The sequence below is a fragment of the Lycium ferocissimum genome, chromosome 7 (genome assembly GCF_029784015.1).
Source record: "Lycium ferocissimum isolate CSIRO_LF1 chromosome 7, AGI_CSIRO_Lferr_CH_V1, whole genome shotgun sequence".
NCBI lineage: Eukaryota > Viridiplantae > Streptophyta > Magnoliopsida > Solanales > Solanaceae > Lycium > Lycium ferocissimum.
In genome coordinates, this window is record NC_081348.1 from 14,514,934 (window position 1) to 14,538,505 (window position 23,572).

The 23,572-nt window shown below is 33.0% G+C and overlaps 2 long non-coding RNA genes across 2 annotated transcripts; both read left to right on the forward strand.

The window, feature by feature from the left end:
• The first annotated feature begins 11,005 nt into the window (after window positions 1–11,005).
• Window positions 11,006–11,971, forward strand: LOC132063453 (uncharacterized). Its single transcript, XR_009416378.1, has 2 exons — window positions 11,006–11,479; window positions 11,575–11,971. It is a non-coding gene; the product is annotated as an uncharacterized LOC132063453 (long non-coding RNA).
• Window positions 11,972–12,392: 421 nt separating this feature from the next.
• LOC132063454 (uncharacterized) lies at window positions 12,393–13,322 on the forward strand. Its single transcript, XR_009416379.1, has 2 exons — window positions 12,393–12,690; window positions 13,015–13,322. It is a non-coding gene; the product is annotated as an uncharacterized LOC132063454 (long non-coding RNA).
• Window positions 13,323–23,572: the final 10,250 nt, after the last annotated feature.

Here is a 23,572-nt window from a genome sequence, read left to right on the forward strand (position 1 = left end):
TTTAAAAATTGTGTCATGCATTTGATAATATTCCCTCCCTTCTTTACATTGACACTGCACTCAGAAACACAGATTGTGAAAATGGTCTTCCTTGCAAGGATTGACACTGCACTCAGAAACACAGATTGTGAAAATGGTCTTCCTTGCAAGGATTGAGTTGGATGCAGATGCACCAAAATCTTTTTTCAGTTATCTGGAGATAAATTTGTCCTACACATTTCCTTTTGAATTCATTTGTTTTTTTCTGTGAAGTTATGAGGATTGCTTCATGCTTTGAGATTGCTTCTTTTCTTGCATTCCCCCATTCCGTGGAGTGCAGACTCATGGACGGCATCAGCAGTACTTCATATTGATGCAGTGTATATTATTGTTCTTGAGCCCTTAGATGCAATAAATACCATCATACTTAGGCAGTTCATGACAACTTATCAAGAAAAAAGTTAGTTAGTAACATTGTCGTTGTGCCTTTAACCCAGGTTATTCTGAGATTCATTTAGACTTGACGAAATTTGGATTTGAAAGGAAGACCACCGAACTGCATGCTTGTCTGTCATAACAGTTAGCATGCTACTCTTACTATCACTTGCCATATGCGCGTATTCAGGGTCTCTCAAAGGATTTTTTTTTTTTTAATGAAAATATATGCATGAAGGGCAAAGTATTCACGGGTTATTAGAAATAGAAGCATCAAATGGCTAGTGGCTACAGAAAAGGTGAGCATTAGTACACTAGTGTTTGTGGTAGTTTATTACTCCCTCCGTCCCAAAAAGATTGTCTTCCTTTCCTTATTAGTTTGTCCCAAAAAGATTGGTACATTTTTATAATTAGAAACAATTTAACTTTATGAGATAATCTACAACCACACAAATATTTAAGGCTTGTTTTGGACCACACCTTTCAAAAGTCTTCCTTTATTTCTTAAAGTTCGTGTCAAGTCAAACTAAGACAATCTTTTTGGGACGGAGGAGCATTATATATATATGAAGGTTTTAGTACTCTATCCATCTGATTTCTCCATGTTTCAATGGCTGTTACCATCGCATAAAGGAAATCATCTTCAGTGTAACAGGTGAAGAAAATGGATAGCTGATCAATCTTGGCTTATGGGATATTTTTAGGAACTGGACCTTTGGTGCATTTGATATTGCTGTATTTTCTGAAAAAGTGAAATTGATATCCTAGTTAAATGATTTGTAAAGCTTTAAAAAAAAAAAAAAAAAAAAAAATTCCCAAAAGTTAAATTATTTGTAAAGATATTGTGCACTTTTGGTGTGGAAAACATCTTCAACCTACAGTTTCCGAGATTCTTATATTTCTGGTTTTCTGACACGTTAAAATTTAAAGCCATACGACGATGCAAATTCGATTACAAGTTGAACACTTTGTCCTTTGAAAGTTAAAATGCGCAAAAATTTATACAGTTACCAAAAAAAAAAAAAAGTACAAACATTTATGGATGAAGGAGTAACGATAGATTGATGACTAAAGAGCTATGGAGAAAATAGAAGTGCAAAATTTGTTGATAGGAAAATCCAGAAGTTGGAGAAAGAGTGAATTCCCCTGATATTTATAGGGACCTCCAGGGGTCCAATGTTCTTAGCCAAACAGAGAAAGGTGAGAGGAAGTTTCATCTACTATTTAATGCTTATAAGAACAGTAAATTGAACCTAATTTACTGTTCATGCTTAGGATATAGGAGTATTTCAGATGCCTTGGGCATTGTCAAGCTTTTTCTTGTGTTTGTCTTCATAGTCCATCCAAGGTTCTGTTTTGATTATCTGTTGTTTCATTGTAATGATTAGATGCTTGTCTTCGTTGGCAGAAGGCTGTGCCATCTCTTTTATTTTTTTTCCGGTGAGCTCATTTGGTGATCGAACAAGGAGTATTGCTGCTATTAAACAGTACAATTTGATGTTCAACAAATGGTTGGACGGAGACAATACAAGATGGTTGGATGCAGATAATCTTCTTTGACTTTGTTAAACTAGTTTAGCTCTCTATAGCCTTCCTTACTTTCATCACATAATTTCTGGGTTTAACGTATTCGTGATCTGGAGCAAAGTTCCCTGTGCTTTCTGAACTTTGCATATTGTGGTAGGCTACTGTAAAACCATGTCGAAAAAGCTGCTCTGCAACGCCAGCACTCTACGATCTTGTATATATTAAATCTTGCATATAGCTTTTCCCTTCTCGACTGAGTTCTGATATCTCCCACCTTAGCGAGATAGTAAACTTTTCTTTTTCAGATGTCTTATCTTTTTGCATTTTCCATTTTCTTGGGCTAAGATGGAGGTAGTACGGAGTTGGCTTGTTCAAGTGGCTAAGGTTGAGGGACTTGTCATGACTTAGGTCACAGGTTTGGCCCTGTGCCATGCGACTAAGCCTGGTATTTAAGTGGAGATGGGCAGTGGGGGCGCACTATGCCCGAGTTTCAGAGGCTGCGGTTAGTCTAGTTTTCGCCGCAAACAGATTTGTCGATCATAAAAAAATAAAAAATAAAAAGTACGGAGTTGGCTTATGGTCTTTAGTGAGAAGACTCTTTAAAGAGCTCTAACATTTTTATCCAGGCCTGTGCTTCTTATCAATGTGGTTGTGTATAATCCCATGGACTCCTTTCCATGGTTCATACAATGTATATGAGTCTTCTACTCTTCTGCATTTGTGCTGTTGTCAGCACTTAGCAGAACAATTCTAATGGAGCCCTTAGATGGTTAGATTTGACGACAAAGTTCCTTGTTTTTAGAACAAATTATTAGCCTGCCTTACTAAATCTGCAGTACCTGCCCTGAAATGCCTGCGATAATGCTAATGATATCTTGCCTAGTTGATCTCAGTATGTAGTTATTTCTTGAGGAAAACTCCCTAAAAGGATGAAAAAGAAGGATTTATTCTTATGTGGAGGTTTCTTTGCCTGCATCTTTTTAGGTTCTTGAGATTCTGAATCACTCTTTTGGTGGTACTCAGATGAGGGAATTGTTTGTCTATAAGTATCTCTTGCTGGTTCAGGAAAATGTATGTGATGCTAGATGTTTTGAGGGGGTCCAGAACCAGAAGCATATTGATAGGATGATAATGAGGAGCAAAATACAGGAGTTTGAGTAAGAAACTCTAAAATGATTGTGTGCAGATCATAGCAGCTCAGTATACAAGGGCTATTAGGAAAAGCCGGGTGATTTGCACAAATAAGATACTTCGTGCCACTGTTTAAGTTTTGACACCGTTTAAATAAGTTTAGCAAAACTAGCTGCGGGTCTAAGAAGTTTCTGCTTTTTGTGTTAGTTCCAGTAGAATTTAGAAGATTTCAACACAACTCTGGATCACTGAGGGTTAAAGAAACCAAAACATAATGAAGTTGCCCGTACAGGCATAAATCGTTTCATTTGCAATTTTGATGCTGTTTATTGACGAGTTTCTGCATTTGAAATCTGTGGCCACTATAAATTTCAGTGTAACTACGATCAACGTATAGTTTCCTTGAAAAGCATTTTTACATCAACATTTATATGCATTTTTTTGTTTTGGATATTCATTAATTAGAAGAGTGTAAAGCAACGTAAGCTTCTCTGGTGAAAGCTCTATGTATTATGAGGCAATGACCATTGTGAAAATGACACTGTGATGGTCAAGTTTTGTTGCAGCTGCAATAATTCTAAATGTTATTTTAGATCTTCTCTCAACAATAACTGAGCCTAAAAATGTAAGTTAAACTGAGTTTTTTCAATGTTTTTCTCCTTTGTACCTTAATGGAATATAGCTGCCAAAATCATTTTTTTGCGCGGATTGCCCTTCTTTTGGGGGTGGTCTTTAAATTTTGCCCTCATATTTGTGGTCTTTAAATTATGCCCCTCATATTATTGGTTTTTAATTTTTGCTCTTCGCGTTGCAACCCTGAGCTTTCACGCAGAAATCATGAGGTTTTGGGTTCGAACCCCCACTCAAGCATAAATTAAAAAAAATACAAGGCAAAATTTGGGTCGCGTGTATGCTGGACCCAAAGATACACTTGTTAAGGAATTACCAAAGTTATACCGGACCCGACATACTCATGCCTTATGGGCAGACTTGACATAAATATGCCGGATCCGACATAACTTTGATAATTCATTAACAAGTTTATATCGAGTCGGGCATATTTATGGGCAAATTTTTAATAGGCAAACTTTTAGTTAAGTCTTAACTAAAAGTCTTTTCCTAGTTATGTCATATGGGGGTAGATTTTTAGTTAAGACACAACTAAAAGTATGCCTCATAAGACAGAACTTTTCCTTAAAGCATAACTAAAAGTTTACCCATAACTATAAGTATGCCGGAACAGACATAAACTTGTGAAGAAATTACCAAAATTATGCCGGACCCGACATATTTATGCCAAGTCTACCCATAAGGCATAAGTATGTCAGGCCCGACATAACTTTGGTAATTCCTTCACAAGTTTATGCCGGTGGAGGCATATTTTAAATTTTTTATTAAGTGAGGATTTGAACCTAAAACTCATGGGTTTTTAAAAATTTAAAAATCTCAAATATGAGAGCCAAAATTTAAAGACCACCCCAAAAGAAGGCAATTCGATGCGAATTGCCCTGCCAAAATGTTCTACCAATACTGTTGACCAGAATATGCAGTCCAGATATAAAGGTTATTTCCTCATCAATGTCATCATAACCCAACAGTTAAGAAAGAAAATCCAAATAACCACAACACGAGAAAAATGAACTTGTCAATATTGAAGAATGGAGAAAATAAGGAAACTAATTGAAAAGATAACAAGAAAAACATTAATTTAACATCCCAGTTACAATATACAAGGGCTTCTCTTTCTAGCTAATGCTCCTCTTTAACTCTCGAAAACTCAAAGTCCTCCTCACTCAAATCAGCTAAAAGATATCTACATATAACTGTTTATAACAAATAAAACTACTTGTCTGAAAACTAAAGTAAATAACCAATTAATGTCATCAACTTAGTAGAGGAAACCATCGTTCTCGAATATCAGAGTGATAAGAAATCATGAAAAGGAGAAGCACAAGGAGAAAGCCAACTCCCCAAGGAGTACCACCAGCTCTATGAAATGAGTCTTGTTCAGGCAAGGGAATGAACATCATAGATTTCTCAAAGCTCGAAAGTAAGTGCACAACTAGAAGAAGGACTAACGGAGACAACATGAGAACAAGCTTGAATTGATCCATAATGCCTTCGAAGATAGACTCATAGTTGATGTACCATGTAACACTTACAAACATGAAAAGAACAAGAAAGAAGAAACATAAATGTATTGAAGGAGGCTGAGATGATGAGTAATCATCTGCCATTTTTTCTTCAAAGGGGTCTTTGGAACTTTGCTTGAAAGTGTGGAAAGAAGAGTGTGTTTCTTAGAGTGAGACTTGCTTGGTTTTGGAGTAGAGTACTATGGCTTTTATAAACTTGGATTTCTTTAGGGTCTGCTTTTATTTCTTGTTCTCTAACTCTCTTTTGTCTTCTTTATCATTCGCGAAAGATATTAATAAATTGGCTTATTTCATTTTCGTTGATTTGATTTCTGAAATGTGTTGGTCCAATTAATTCTAATTCGTATCAGGTAAGGCTCTTTGCTAGAGGGAACACTACTCCCTGTTGAGAGTTTTTCTATTTTCAAAGCTCGAGCATCATATCCTGATAAAAAATATTGGGATTTAATCCATCCCATCATACTTTCTCATAGATACTCCATACCTATCATAATTTATATGGTACATATTTTTTTATATTTAGTAGTAATTTAATTTTAAAATTCTCATGTTTATATTAAATGAAATAATTTATAACTGTATAAATATTTTTTAAAAAAAATTTAAACTATAAATCTCAACAGTGCTTTTATTAAAGTCTATGACAAGTTAAATCATATCACATAAATTAAAATGAAGGATAATAAATGAATTGTTAATAAAAAAAATAGAGCTGAAATAAAGAGGAGACGACTTTTTTGAGAGTTAGCTTTGGATACATTGTCGGCTTCTTACTTTTTGACGTTCCACAAATATTCATCCAAGTTAGGATTCTTACTTTTTGACGTTCCACAAATATTCATCCAAGTGGCCGGTGAATTTTTATATGATCAAGACCTTTTATAAAATAAAATATGCATCCAACTGACACTTGTCACCGACCATAACCAGAATTTGACGTGGACCTCTTATGTTTACTTGCAATAATGTCGGGTTATTATACTTAATTTCATAGAACCTCCTTCAAGTTCTTAGAATTATAAAAAAGAACCCCTTACAATTGGATCGTGAAGGATTTTACCTTATTATACGGTGATAAAGTTCATGGACTCGTTAATCGCTTTGTTGATAACTCCAAATTATGTACCTATTAAAATGAAAAGTAATAGTAGTATACATTCAGTGCTAACTAAAGAAGAAGAAAAACACAACATATCAATTTTAAGTAAAAGAAAGACAAACAATGACGTTCATGTTCATCTACTACCTTGCTTCCATTTGGTTTTTTCCTTTTCCATTTTAAAGTACTTAAAAAAAAAAAATCAAAAATCTAAAGAGGAGGTATTCGTAATTATTCTTATATATTTCGTTTTTTTTTCTCTAGCTTTGGGATTATAGGGGGGAAAGGGGTTTAGGAAATACAAAATTTTGAGATGGGTGACCATCTTTAAGTCTTTCTCGTGCTTGATGTAGTTAATACGCCATACGAAGTTTACCAAAGATGAGAACACTTCCCTTTGCCAATTCTTGCCACTACTCCATTGTTTTGTCCTTTAACTAATGGGATGTCGACACGAATTCTAATGGAGCATTCAGTTAGATTAGATCTATTCAGTTAGATTAGATCTACTGTGATGTTTTACCATTTTATATTGAATATACCCAAACCTATGTACATCTGTTCTGTTCATCATAGATTTGAACAAGGTATTATGCTTTATTTTTTAGCATAAACTATTCTGATATAATTTGCTGAACAAGCATTAGATCTTATTTTTATGTACATAAAAGGTTATATGATCTACAAGTGGCACCTAAACTAAACTATATATATCTCTTGTAAATATTTAAAGTGAAAAAAAAAAAAAAACCGAGTAATTAGAATGTGGGACTCCACTATGTTTGTTTTCTTTATTATGGATATCGTACGTAGATGGTCAGTACTCAATAGGATGCTCTTTTCAAGTGGAGCCCATCTAGGATCTTGATGGCTCTTTCTAACACAGACGAGTAAATTAAGCCCAGGGAGGTAAAAAGGGAAAAGAATAAAAAGGTTTAAGTGAATTTTAACTCATGATTGTATGTTAATTATAATGTTTATCAGGTATCTATTAAATGTTTGTCATATAGATTCTTCTGTCATTTCTATTATTCTATTATTTTACTATATTATATAAGAGCAAATGTGAGGACTTTTGTAGTCCTCACAATAATTTTCTAATTTTTTAAAAACTTTTTAATTAATTATTTTTATGTCCTAATCTTATTTATTTAAATCAATTTTTTTGTTTTTTTTTTTTAAAGTTCTTTTTCAAAAGCCTTATCGAACCCCGGGACTTTTGTAGTCCTCACAATAATTTTCAAATTTTTTTAAAACTTTTTAATTAATTACTTTTAGGTCCTAATCTTATTTATTTAAGTCAATTTTTTTATTTTTGTTTTTGTTTTTAAAGTCTACTTTTCAAAAGCTATCAAACCTCCTACCTCATTTTTCACGTTCTTTGATTTTCTGATTGGTGCTCGATATCCGCATTTGAGCCCAATTAATCCGATAATTCGCGACGCATCGCGCCTTATTCGAGAGAGCGCTTCCTCCAAAAAAAAATTTTCCATATCCATGTTCGAACCCCTAATCCCCGATTAAGAGAGGAGCAATGTGATCTGTTTGACAAGTTAAATTATGTATTTGTCTTAAAAGTTCATTAACTATGTATAGATTATTTATTTAGAACTAAATAACTTCGTAAAATTAGGATACATAAGTTATAATGTCAAATTCGGTTCCAAATTTGATTTGAATTAAATAATTTCATCAAAATGGAAGTTAAAATGTTAAAGGAGTGGAATGAAAATTTTGCTTTCATATAACTACCCACTTGTGGACTACAACGTGATGGGTATATGGTGGTTATTATTGTTGTTGTACACTTGTACTAACACAAATTATATTTCTTTAGTTAAAATATCTACTTTTATATCTTGAGTTTGGGCCCGGGCTTAGCACGAGCCTCACATAACTAGTATATATAATAAGCATGGAAGGAAGACTAACACAACTTTCCGTGCTTGTACCAATAGCTTTAGAAATTGTACACTCAATAAATGCTTATACTAAAGGCTATATAACTTGTACTCTCTAATCAACTACTTTTTTATCTCACGTGGACATATATCATAATACTTAATATTTATTCTTTTCTCATGTATATACGTATGCATTTATTTATTTCTTCCGTGCACTTTTACTTATTCACTTTTGACTTTTCACGTTCTTTAAGAATTAATAAATCCCACGTAGACATATATTATAGTACTGAATATTTATTCTCTTCTTTACTTGGGCAAATTACTTGACTTTTCACTTTCTTTAAGAATTAATAAATGAAGTACTCTCTTTGTCTCATATTACTTGGCCACAATATTACTATACTTGTTCTTTAAGAATTAATTAATAAATGAAGTACTCCCTTCGCCCCATATTACTTGGCCACATTACTATACTCGACTTTTCACATTCTTTAAGAATTAATAAATGGTGTACTCCCTTCATCCCATATTACTTGTCTACATTAATAAAAATATATGTCTATTTTTCTATTCTATATGCACTTCAATTTTAATTCTCAGACACATTTATTTTCTCTGTGTACTTTTACTTGTTCACTTTTGACTTTTTACGTTCGTACTGAATATTTATTCTCTTCTTATGTATAGACGTATGTAGTTCAATTTTAATTCTCCTACGCAAATTTATTTTCTCCGTTCACTTTTACTTGTTCACTTTTGACTTTTCACGTTCTTTAAGAGTTAATAAATCCCACGGGGACATATGTCATAGTACTGAATATTTTTCTCTTCTCATGTATACACATATGCACTTCAATTTTAATTCTCCGATACATATTTATTTCATCCGTGCACTTTTACTTGTTTATTTTTGACTTTTCACGTTCTTACTGAATATTTATTCTCTTCTCATATATACATGTATGCACTTCAATTTTAATTCTCCGACACATATTTATTTCCTCCGTGCACTTTTACTTATTCACTTTTGACTTTTCACGTTCTTTAAAAATTTAATAAATGAAGTATTCCCTCAATTCCATATTACTTGACTTTTCACGTTCTTTAAGAATTAATAAATGGAGTACTCCCTTCGTCCCATATTACTTGGCCACATTACTATACTTGACTTTTCAAGTTCTTTAAGAATTAATAAATGAAGTACTCCCTCCATCCCATATTACTTGGTTTTATACTCTTTAACCAACTACTTTTTTATCTCACGTGGACATATGTCATAATATTTAATATTTATTCTCTTCCTATATATAAACGTATGCACTTATTTATTTTCTCCGTGCACTTTTACTTGTTCACTTTTGACTTTTCACATTCTTTAAGAATTAATAAATCCCACGTAGACATATATTATAATACTGAATATTTATTCTCTTATTTAATTGGGCAAATTACTTGACTTTTCACGTTCTTTAAGAATTAATAAAAGAAGTACTCCCTTCGTCTCATATTACTTGACAACATTACTATACTTGACTTTTTACATTCTTTAAGAATTAATTAATAAATGAAGTACTCTCTTCGTCCCATATTACTTGGTCACATTACTATACTCGATTTTTTACATTCTTTAACAATTAATAAATGAAGTACTCAATTCGTCCCATATTACTTGGCTACATTACTAAAAATATATGTCTATTTTTCTATTACATATTTTTCTTTATTTCTATTATATATAAGTGTGGTGAGTGGACGAACGCAGCATAAAATGCTTGTTTTTTATATAAGTGGCTAAGGAGGACCAACACAGCAATATCTACTTGTACCCAAAGCTTTACAAATTGTACATGCAATGAATGCTTATACCAAAAGCTATATAACTTGTACACTTTAATCAATTGCTTTTTTATCTCACGTGGACATATGTCATAGTGCTTAATATTTATTCCCTTCTCATGTATAGACGTGTGCACTTCAATTTTAATTCTCTGACACATTTATTTCCTCTGTGCACTTTTACCTGTTTACTTTTGACTTTTCACGTTCTTGCTGAATATTTATTCTCTTCTCATGTATAAACGTATGCACTTCAATTTTAATTCTCCGACACATATTTATTTCCTTCGTGCACTTTTACTTGTTTACTTTTGACTTTTCACGATCTTGCTGAATATTTACATATGTTATAGTACTTAATATTTATTGCCTTCTCATATATAGACGTCTGCATTTCAATTTTAATTCTCCGATACATTTATTTTCTCCGTGCACTTTTACTTGTTCACTTTTGACTTTTCACGTTCTTACTGAATATTTATTCTCTTCTTATGTATAGACTTATGTAGTTCAATTTTAATTTTCCTACATAAATTTATTTTCTCCGTGCACTTTTACTTGTTCACTTTTAACTTTTCAGGTTCTTTATGAATTAATAAATCCCACGTGGACATATATCATAGTACTAAATATTTATTCTCTTCTCATGTATACATATATATGACTTCAATTTTAATTCTCCAACATATATTTAGACAGTTGGGGGTACGAACACCGCATTATCTAACGGTACAAAACGTAAATAAGGGTTGTACTATATTTTTGGACTTATTTGATTGGGTAGTTTATTAGTTTTATTGACGTGTCTTTCAATTGCTTGAGCACACCTGATATCCCTACAGGTGGATTAGCTTTCTTCGTGCTTCCAAAGGATTTCTCCCTGTTTCCGTTCTTGCTCTCAAGGCTGTTTGTGTTCTAGCTCAAGCCTCCAGGTATGTTCCTTTATCTATTAATTTTGCCCATACCTTTTTCTCTATTTTCTTCATTGTTTTGTTCCACTTGCTGGGCTTCTTTTCCTACTGCTCCTCTTCGTCTTCTTTCCTTTCTGTGCATTTTTTTTTTTAAGTTCTCTTCAAACTTTTTAATTTGCACTTTCATGGTTGTTGTTTGCTAAATCGGAGTGTCAGACTCGAGTAGATACCGTAAAGAAGCATATTCTGGTAATTAATTTCATTTGCTTTTGATTTCATGCTGAAGATTTGATTTTCGATAAAAGAAGAAGAGAAGGATTTAATTTCATTTTACTCTTAACGTAATTGTTTAGTTCAAATGTTTATTCATTTGATCTTTTTTTTTTTTTTAATGAATTGGTGATTGCGATTTTGTTATTTGGGGGGTTTAATACTTTTGGTGTAGTGTTCTAGATTGAAAATGTTAGAATGGTCTAGATAAGGAAAGGAATATTAGATATGGTAAGAACTACAACACTACCAGTTCAATTGCAGTTAAAATTAACTGCAAAATGGGGCCATATATGTTCAAATATTGACGCACGCTCGCGCTGCAGTAGAAATAAAGATCTTGAAGATGGATAGGCCATGTTAGATGATCTGTCTGGGATGGCATTCGGGTCACGGCTGCATTCCTGATATACTATTGATGGTTAGGGAACTCATCCCTTTCTCTTTTGGTGGACAAATGATGGTTAGGGAACTCTTCCCTTTCTCTTTTGGTGGACAATGGATGGTTAATAAGGAGCTTCTTCCCTTACTCATTGTATACTTTCCATTGACATAATGAGATATTACTGCATATTCAAAATTATAGTCTTAATTAAATCACTGTCTATACGTATATGTCGTTGCACGTGTGTGCACTGACATGCCTTATCTTTGTACATCTCTCAACAAATGCATTCTGACTTTTGATTAATCATCTGCTTATATAAAGGCAAAGATTTACCACTTTTGCTTATTTGGAGGGGGTAAATGGAGAAGTATGGTATCAAAATTTCTAGATAACTTTAATCACCATACTTTTATGATTAGTTGTTTATATGTTAGGATTGACATCAAGAACGGTGTACTGAAATACTAACTTGCATATCGTTGCGAAGAGATGTTTGGGTCGACCTAAGCTTAAAGTGATTTTGGTCAGTTATTTTCCATAGTTAATGCTTTTTCCTTCTGTAAAATCTTAAATATAAAGGTTGTAAGCCTACAAGATTGAGTTGTCAGAAAACTAATGAATTGTGTAACAATTATTAGACGCTGAAAGTTATGCCATAAGCATATAGCTTGTGGAGCCACAAGATATAACATCAATCAGTGAAGGATTTTTTTTTTTTTTTTTTGGCTTAGTGAAAGCTATTTGTAGGCCAAGTATTTAGAGCTGGAGTTTTGCCTTCTTTTACTAGCTCTGACCTTATAGAGCGAGGAAAGAGGTCGGAAATATCTTTTGCAGAGGGGTCTAATTAGTAAGCTTCAGAAATTTCCTTGAGCTTGGCTAATATGAAAGGAAATAACTTATCTTCTCTTATGTTAATTGTAAATTACTGTGTGTACTAATATATATGATCTTTTCACATGTTTTGTTCTTGCTCTTGGACCCAGAAATCTTAACAGGATAATGGCACTAGCTTGAGATATGACAATTAGTTCGATGCAAGAAGAATGGCCATTAGGTTAGTCTATTTCGTGCTTTTCTCATATCATTGTTTTATATATAGTTTATACTAATTTTTAAAAGCATGGAAGAGACAACATATAGTAGATTGCTTTAGTTGAAATAGTAAAGGTTCTTCAATGGTTTTAGTTATGTTGGTTGATAGTTGGGAAAAAGACCAACAATGAGATTCATTTTCAGCCTTCCCTGTGTAATTTATTCACATAAATAGAGAGAACAAAAGAAAAGGGGATACTCACATCTTGTATAATAATTACCCGCCTGTATTCCCATATCTTTGGTAACTACCTGTTCTACTCTGCTCCTGTCTTTCTTTTATCAGGTAGTGTTGAACTACAGCTCTTCATTTCAGCAGATCTTCATTTGCTTGTGAAAGGATCAAGTTCAAACTTTGTAAAATGTACTCTTGAATTTAGGCCTATCTGAAAGGGGATAATTGCTCTTCTTCCATCTCTGGTGTTCAACACAACTTAGTTTTATTGATGCATAATGTCTTCTGCACGTTCTATTATTTCATTCCTACAGGAGCACAAAATTGAGGCTTAATTCCTAACTTTGTTCTCTATTCATGTTAACATATTTTCTTTCTACTATAGATGCAATTATGATGATGATGGCTGAGTTCCCTTTTATCATTCTACTTTTTTCTGCTTTTAGGATTCACACTCTATATGTAGTGTTAGTATGAAGCAATTAAGAACCCGAAGTCATCCCTTAGATCGTTTTTTTTTTTTTCGGATTGTTGATAAAATAGTCATTCCACCTGTCATTCCTATATGGTATGAGAATTCTGATATGTCTATCAACCCTTATAACATATGTAGTGGATGATTTTCTCCAAGAAACTATGTTTGTAGATGTTCTTTAAAAGATGTTAACTCATTAAATGCTCCCTTTCTCACGTAAAATCTGATGTTAGGCCCGTGCGATCCGTTGCTAGTTATTTTATACTAGCCATATATGCCCGTGCGATCCGTTGCTAGTTATTTTATACTAGCCATAAAAAAATATGCCGTCATCCGTTGCTAATTACACATTTTTTATACTAGCCATATATCTTTTACAAAGCGTGCGGTGGGGGCATACTTTTAATGTTTATTTTGTGCTGGTGATTTCGTACTTTAATTATTGAAATGAATTATCAAAGTTATGCCTGTTTAAGATTTGTATTTTGTAAATATAGCTTTTAAAAATTTGTCATAGTCGTGGTTCGAACAGGTGTTCGGGCAAATTTGAAAAAAAAAATTAATAAGAAGGTGAGGGAAAATTAATATTTTGATTCTAAATTTTTTTTGTTAAATTGTTTAATATCTTATATAATGAAAGGTATCAATGTGACCGAGTTGATTAATATTTTGATTCTATTTTTTTCTTTTACCTTATACGATCGGATTAATCCATCTCAATCAATTAACCGGATCAAACATAAGAACCATTGTTGTATATATTGGATTTTTTAAAAGCAAAATCAATAAAATATTTTTATTAAATTAACTAAAAAATATGTTAATAAGGGGTAAATTAGTTATATTATAATTTTTTATATTAACAATTATAGATAAAAAGAACTGTTACAAAGAAATCAAAATTAGAAAGATATATGTTATATCGTAAATTATCAAATTTTAATTCCGAAATGAAAATATAAAGTATTACATTTTATAAATGTAAAGGAACAATTATCAGAGAATGCAAAGGAGAGTAAGATAAGTAAAGTATTGACAAAGAAGGAAAATGGGGATAAAAGTGATTGTCTACGTTAACATATCAAAAGAAAGGAATTTTCGAGTTATTTTACTCTTTATATTAATTACTTATTTTCAAATTATTTCTTAAGGCTATTGAGATTATACACCAATAAATATGGACATTATGATAAAATATATATTTCATTTATTAATTCTTAAAGAGTGATAAGAGAGAGTGACTTTTATCCAGGTTTTTATTTTCTTAATACTTTAAACGTGAAAGAGAACGAACAATAACAATGCAAATTTGTATCAAAAGTTATGGATATATACGTAGAAAGAGAATAAATATTCGAAAGCAAAAAAAAAGTCAAAAGTGAACAAGTAAAAGTACACGAAGGAAATAAATATGTGTCGGAGATTAAAATTGAAGTGCATACGTGTATACATGAGAAGAGAATAAATATTCAGTACTGTCAAAAACGAACAAATTAAAGTGCCTGGAGGAAATAAATTTGTGTAGGAGAATTAAAATTGAACTGCATATGTCTATACATGAAAAGAGAATAAATATTCAGCTAGAACACGAAAAGTCAAAAATGAACAAGTAAAAGTGCACGGAGGAAATAAATGTGTCGGAGTATTAAATTTGAAGTGCATACATCTATACATGAGAAGGGAATAAATATTAAGTACTATGACATATGTCTACGTGGGATATAAAAATAGTTGGATAAAGTGTACAAGTTATATGACTTATGGTACAAGCATTCATTTGTACAATTTGTGAAAATATGTATACAAATTTGGAGGAGCGGTGTTTGTCCCTCACTCCCGCTTATATATATATAGAAAACATATATTTTTAGTAATGTGATAATGGAACCGAGAACTTCATTTTGTTGGATTCTTAAAGAACGTGAAAAGTCAATATAGTAATGTGACTACGTAATATGGGACGAAAAAATATTTATTAATAAAGAACGTGAAAAATCAAGTAATGTGACCAACTAATATGAATTTTTTATATTAACAATTAAGTCGAAAGTGAACAAGTAAAAGTGTACGGGAGAAATAAATATGTGTCGAAAAATTAAAATTGAAGTGTATATATGTATACATGAGGAGAATAAATATTCAGCAAGAACTTGAAAAGTTAAAAGTGAACAAGTAAAGTGCGGAGAAATAAATTTGTGTAGGAGATTAAAATTGGTATACGTCTAAGTAAAAGTGCACGAAGAAAATAAATGTGTCGGAGAATTAAAATTTAAGTGCATACGTCTATACATGAGAAGGGAATAAATATTAAGTACTACGACATATGTGTACGCGGGATATAAAAATAGTTGGATAAAATGTACAAGTTATATAACTTAGGATATAAGCATTCATTGCGTGTATAAATTGTGAAGCTCATGGTACAGCTATTGGGGGACTCGGCTCCTGTCCAGTATAGGAACTGTCCGGTTGTCCGGTGAACCTTTAATCTGTACATTTCACTTACAAATCAAAGGGTCATTAATTGTTCAACCAAAACGGTCTCTTAAACCATGGTTAGGCCACACACTGCTAGTTAATATTTAATATTTCCTTATCGGCCACATTATTATAATAGAATGGATGCTACTTTTTAGTCTTGATTTTCTTTATTCCCGATTGAAGATATCTCATATGATTTTATTTTTTTAATTTTTATTTTCATGATCTTTCTTTAAGTTTACGTATTTATACTACCCGAGGTCTCCAAATATTGTTAAATTCCCCTAATTTCAACCTCTTTCAAATTTAACGCGCTTATTTTCAATACTTTAAACTCATAAACTAAAAATATTGGATCCGCGTATATCGCTCCACACTTTATTGGATGCTAATATAATCTTAAGTATTCGTTTTTACGGTATTACTACTCCAACTATCTAAAAACGGGATCTTACTATATGCATTTGCTCAAAATAATCAACGAAACTACGAGCCGCACCCCGTTTCAAACACAATATAAAAATGTAGTAGGGGATGGTATTGTTAACGAGTGTAAAGTAGAGTAAGCGTGGAAAGAAGGACTAACGAAAAATGTTGTGTTATAATTTATACTTCTTTTTGTGTGTGCGGCGAATGTGTTAGTTGATACTACTACTACTACGCGATAGGTTCATGTTTATGAGTTTCCCATAGAGATAACACGGTTAAATTTATGACCCACGTTTCTACCATCGAATTTCAAAAACAACTTTGGTTGTCTGTAAATCTACTTATGTCTTAACATAATCTTCCTCGGTTAAAACGTCTTGAAAGGTGTTAATTGAAGCATGAAAACAAAAATCTATTCTATCACCTTGTTTCATTTCAATTGTATTTGTAATAAATTCCGGCTAAAAATCCCAAACTAGTCTTGCTGATGAAATCCAAGCACACGAAGCACCTTTCTCTTTCCAAATATATTTGTCTTCATTACATTGGCAATGGCCTTTTCTCTTGCTACCAAAAAATAGGGTAAATATCATGTAACAAATGATTCAATGCAGTTACTTTATGAAGCATCAAAAACATTACTTTATTGTAGTTCCAAAGTTGAAGATTGTTCGGATCTTCGATATAATGTTAACGGAAGTTGGAATTGAGAGCTCAAAACATATGGTATAAGGGACAAACAAATTCTGACATCCACGGTGGGTTACAACCTTGACATGAAAAAAAGAAAAGAAAAAAAGGCTCGATTCACGGTGCGGTGTCGTTGCACGCTAGTAAAAAACCTATGAGAGGAAACGAGCTACTATGCGGGGACGGGATCACCGTTCCTCTGCGTTCACGAATTTACCCACAATCAATGTTGAGAATACTTGTTTAAATCATGAAATAATCCTGAATAGATATAAAAAAGGCAGGGTGATAAATAACGGTTACTTATTAGTATTTACGTATGTGAAGTATTAAAAATTGTTCACTAACTGAGAGTTGAGTCAAACTTCCATTAGATGACCATGAGACATGAGAGACACGGGAGAAAACTTCCTTATTCCATTATTATTTAAACGATAGCATGAGTTTTTACTTTATAATAATAAATAAGGAAAAGTTAGATATCGTGAGGTACATCATTTGATGTATGCGATAAAGGTGTACATGGGACTTGAAGACGAGGAAGGTGATCTAGCTACATGTTTGGCATTGAAGAGATTTTTTAAATAGTCTACCTTTCTTCTTGGACTTTTTTAGTAAAACTCTTTGGAATATTAAGCGATAGTTGGTTCCTTTCTTTTTAACCCGGTCGTCTACATTTGTAGTATATATTATTTCATCGGTTCAACGCATACTCTTGCTTGGAGCCAACTTTTCGTGCGATTCATTTCTCTTCTTGATATCCTTTAACTTGGCAATTATCTCGTTACGCACTTTTGCGGAGCGGTGTTCCATACCTGGATTACCTTCGACTCTTATATATAACAAAAGCATGGCATAAATGTACGTAAAACTTTTGGATCACTATCTTTTTTCTACTAGATCGATATCTACCCCGTTCGTGTTAGAAGCATCTTTTGTCCCACATTTAATATATAATGTACCGGAATCATATCATTCCGGAGTAAATCCAGAATCTTTAAAGCGTGTCACATAGTATACCCCAAAAAATTCAAACAATTTAACAAGTCCTGTGAAAACTTGAGTTGCGATTGTACTTGATTCTGACATGCTCGGCAACAACTTCCAAGTGCTAACATTATAGGTACATAATTCTCCTTCACTATAAGAGTCCTTTATGGAAACCAGTAGTGATCTTTCCCATTCATTTTAGAACATATCAAATATAGTTGGGGTGTATACTTCCTAATGATCAATAAAAGAAGTTTAACCTTTAAAATAGGTATTCTTTGAGTCATGTCAAAATTTGACTTATTCTCGTTTTAAAGAACGTTTGAAAATGCTTAAAAATTGAACAATATCCAAATGATTTTAAATATCACTAATATCCATTAAAACTCTCGAATTGTGTGTTAGCATACATATTTGAGAATGTATGTCTTCCGTATGTCATGGACCATTTCTCTCTTACAAAAGTGTTTTTCAACCAACTATTATCTCGAGGTCTCGAAGTTTCTGCCGAAATAAAAAATCCTGTGTCGAAAAATTTGCTAAAATCTCTTGGAAATGATTCATTAGATCTAAAGATATGATTAAGATGTTTAAATGCATTCTTTTCCGGCCGTACACAAGATGATATGTTTTGATTACTAATGATATAAGCAACGTATAGCGGGATCTTGATCGTAAAAATGTTTGTGGTTTATCCGCAATAATCTTAAAGAATGCATTAAAAAGCCATACAAATGATTCGGTTGACTCTTCGTATAGAAGACACTAAGTAAACCAGTTCCCTATGGTTATTTAAACGAAAACAACGCCATACTCTTTGTTTGTTCTATATGTTGTATTAAAGGACACGATATCTCCATAAATCTTAAAATCTCTTATCATCTTTCCATCAGCCCATAATACATTAGTCATCAAACCATCGTCAATCTAAAGAATACCAAAAACGGATCTTAGTATTATTTCTCAAAATAATCAACCAAACTACGAGCCACCCGTTTCAAAACTATCTTTTCTTTTATCCCGAAGATAATTCTTGATCTCTCCTTGTGTAACCTAGAAAAGATTGTCCTCAACTAAAAATAAATGAAGCTTTAGGACATATTCTTTGAATCATCTACGGTCAATTTCATATAGCAACTTTATCTTTCTTTGTGAGGGTAAAATATGAGCCAAAGAAGAAGGAACAAGAGGATGATTATGTTTCTCTTCAAATGAAGTGATGCGAAACATTCCATTTGATTGACGACTAACGATGAGCTAAGCACCCGTCTAGTTTCATTTCTATGTTTTTGAACCATCGTATCTCGTTTGTGTTTATCTCTCTAACTTCTTTATAACATACCAATTTTCTTGAAGTCACGTACCCTCGGACTTTATATTTTGTTAGCATATTCTCTCCTTTCGCTAAAACCAATTACACCGAGCGTATTTATTGCAATATTCATATGCATGCTCATCCGAATCAAATTCCATCCAAGTTTTATGAGCACGTTACATCGCATGGCACTTATCATCTCCATAAATCTGAAATACAAAGAATATAAATAAGATAACTAATCGGTAATCTTAAAGTTTTACGAGTTCATTATCAAAAAAAACATACACGGATGTAAACAAATAATACATAGTAGCAGTAACATGTCACTTCCAAAGCAAGATTTCATAAGGCATGGTAGATTTTTCAAAGAACTTCAAAGTCTACGGGGATCATTTGTGTGATATAGTTTTGAACTTTATTGCTTTATGGTGTGTGCATAAATTCCCACATTTTTGTTATTCATATTTACAATATTCTCAAAAGGTTCTGGTTGAGACATTTTATAAAATACATTGTTGACACTTTTTCACATTGACAATTGTACCAACAAAAAGTAAAAGGCTTTCACATTGACAATTGCAACAAGAAGAGGAGTGTAAGAGCAATGAATAACCTGTATGTGTGTCGTCACTTCTTCTCAAGAAAAAGAATTGTTCATCAACTGATTTTCTTTTTCTTTCGGATCTTTTGTTGTTGTGCCTTGCAAATGATTTAATTTTCTCTGTTTGCTGAGTCTTACATCGTCCCTCTCTTGAGCATATAATTTCCATGGTAAGAAAATCTTTTTTCCAACAAGAAGGAAATTCCTACAGCAATTTTTTCGGATATCAAAATTTTGAAGCGGGATTTTAGGATTCTTCTTTTATCTGCGTTTAACCATGGTTTAAGAGGCTTTTTTGGTTAAATAATTAATGACCCTTAGATGCTGTAGTGTCCGGACGTCGAGCGATTAAAGGTCCACTTGACAAACTAGGACCATCCTATACTGGAGCGGAGGAGTCCATAAAGGCGTGTTCGTACTCTCCATGGCACTTACATATATTGCAAATGTGAAGCTCATGGTACAGCTATTGGAAGCTGTGTTCGTACCCCCATGGCACTTATATATATTGTAAATAAAAGTGCTATAATGGTGTAAATAAACCTTAGTACATGGGAAAAAATAAAAGAAACTCTTCAATAGATTGTTGCAGTAGATTAAAGACAAATTGCCAGTGTCTATTGCTAGATATTCATGAATCATCGCAAAATCGAAAGTTACCACATAACGTTTTAAGTTAGTCATATAGAACAACTTTTTGTTGAGCGGTAACCTTGATGATTAGTCATTATTAAACTTAAACCATCGTTAGCTCGATCACAGGTGTCCTGATATTCTATAGGAACAATTTTCTAAGGGAAAAAGATTAAATTTACCCTCCAAGTATGATTTATAGTTTAAATTAGTCGCCAAATCAAATTTGCCCCTTGGAATCAAAATTTGTCATAAGTCCGATTAGGATCAATTTTTCTAAATTTGCAAATCTTCATGGATGGAAATTAGCCCTCCGTGTTTGGACAAATCCATTTAATTAATCACGTCGGATCATCAACATAGGCTCCACGTAGACTCCCAAACCAATTCTTTTAACCTCGTTTTCAATCCCAATTCTTAACTCTAACCCGGTATTCAAGGCACCATGTAAAAATGTGAAAAGCCGGAATTTTAACCGCATCGAGGTACACACGTAATGCATGTGATAAAATAGGAAGCAATGTCAGAAAATTTATTGCAGCAGCAACAATAAATGTTTAATACGACCAAGGATTCGTTGTTCTCTCGAGAAATATAGAATTTATCTGACCAGCAAAGCTTTCTTGAACATGACATCTATCTTAGGTGAACTTTGACGGAGCTAACTTGACTCATTGTTGTCGCCTCCTTGTCAGAATCTCTCAAAAACTATTCAAAAGAACTGAAAATGGATTTTCGTTGAAAAGAACTGAAAATAGATTTTCAAAGCTAAACTGTACAAATTTATTTTGTTGTCTTGTTATCACTTTTTCAGGATAATAGCTTTTTTGATCTTACTTTCGGTATACGTTTAGGAATGTATTCTGAGAAAAAATGTTTGCCTCTGTTCAGAAATGCTCTGAAGAGTTCATGAAGAAACCTTCACTATGACAAAACAAATGCTGCAGGGGCATTTTCAAAAGAGAATTGGGTTAAGAGAATTGGGATTGAGAGTCTACGTGGAGCCTATGTGGATCCGACGTGGCTAATTTTTTTGTGTTGTGGAGTTCAAGTCAGATTTCATCCATATAAGAGCATATTTATCAAGTATCCTAACGGGGAGAGTAAATTTGATCTCAAACTTTGACGAAGAGGCCAAATTTGATCCCAATTTTGATAGAGGATAAATTTAACCTATAAACCATACTTCGAGGATAAATATGACCTTTTTCCCATTTTCTAAAACTTGCAGTAATAATTTCTGTTTAGAAGAAAATGGGTGGCAAGTTCTCAGTTAAAAGTGGGAACGCACAATAACTACTGGCTGAACAGAAGACAGTTTGGGGATGAGGTTGAAAGATCAACGACCAACAACATGTCATGGTCAAGCTTTGTCACGATTTGATGAAATTAGACCACACGATGCAAGGTGAGGACACTCTTAATTTCGTCCACTCAAATGACGAAAAACAATTGGCTGAAGCATTTGGATTGAGACTGATATCGCTATTATCATCATATAATTATATTTTCCAACCAACATTGATCGTGAAAAAGGTTAAGGATTTCTTGGGGCAAGTTACTAGATGAGACTTTTGTGATAATTATGCATTCCTTGCGTAGTAATTCCTTTATTACTAATGCAAAGCCAAAAAAGATTTGTGGATATTTTTTCCTCTCATTTCTCTTTTGTCCTCTGTGAAATGAAGATGTCCCTCATTGGTAGTGAAAAGTCTTTCCTTCTTCTTCATATTGAGAAGTCTTTTATTGGATTAGTAAATGAGCTAGAATATGAGAGTGGCCTCGCGCGCGACAATGAGAATTCGTCTTTCAAAAAGTGAAGAACCCCCCTCCCCACCCCGCTGCGCACGAGGTATACGTGTGGGCCAATTCAATGTTGTGTCACTTTTTTTAGAGCGACCAGGCTAAACGATTTGTACTGTAGTCGGTCCGAAAGCTTGTCACGATGCAGCGGTGATTCACACCACACCACATGATCATCTATATATAGTTAATCAGACCTTTCTATAGCAACACTTATTATGCAAGTCAAGCTTTTCTCAAAATCGATTTCTGTGTCATATTTTACCTCTCTATAATAACCTTTTACTTATAACAGCAGTACGCTCCTCTATGGTAGTTATCTTCTTTTTTGATAATATAATAACCATCTTTATAGGAATAGGATCTCTAAGACGACAATAACAACATACCCCTATAATCTCACTAGTCACTACAAAAAAAAAAGGTAATTTGCGGAGGTTGAAAGTTGCAATTCGCGGAGGCTTGGCTAAACGATTTGCACTGTAGTAGGTCCGAAAGCTTGTCACGACGCAGCGGTGATTCACACCACACCACACGATCATCTATATATAGTTAATCAGACCTTTATATAGCAACACTTATTATGCAAGTCAAGCTTTTCTCAAAATCGATTTCTGTGTCATATTTTACCTCTCTATAATAACATTTTACTTATAACAGCAGTACGCTCCTCTATGGTAGTTATTTTCTTTTTTGATAATATAATAACCATCTTTATAGGAATAGGATCTCTAAGACGACAATAACAATATACCCACTATAATCTCACAAGTCACTACAAAAAAAAAAAAAAAAAAAAGGCTTTAGCCTCCGCTAGTTGCTAAAAGAGACTAAAACCTCCGCGAATTACAACTTTCAACCTCCACAAATTACTCATTTTTTTGTAGTGATAGTGGGGTCTGGGAAGGATAGAGTGTACGTGGACCTTACCCTTACATTGAGAGATAGAGAGGTTGTTTCCGATAGACGCTCGGCTCAGGAAAATAGAATCTCTAAAATTACCAAATATTTTGACACATCATTCATGACAAAAACATTAAATGAATATACATTTCCATCATCAAAAGGTTTCCCTTCTTTAATGTGTGTGCCTTACGGCTTAAATCTTTATACATTTAATTATGAATTTATTGAAATTTTTAATTTTTAGTTAGTGAAGTATGCATATCTGTGAGATTAAAAATTTAAATAATTTTGTATTTTTTATAACATTAAAAAATGAAAAATTAGATTTTATACATCATTTTGT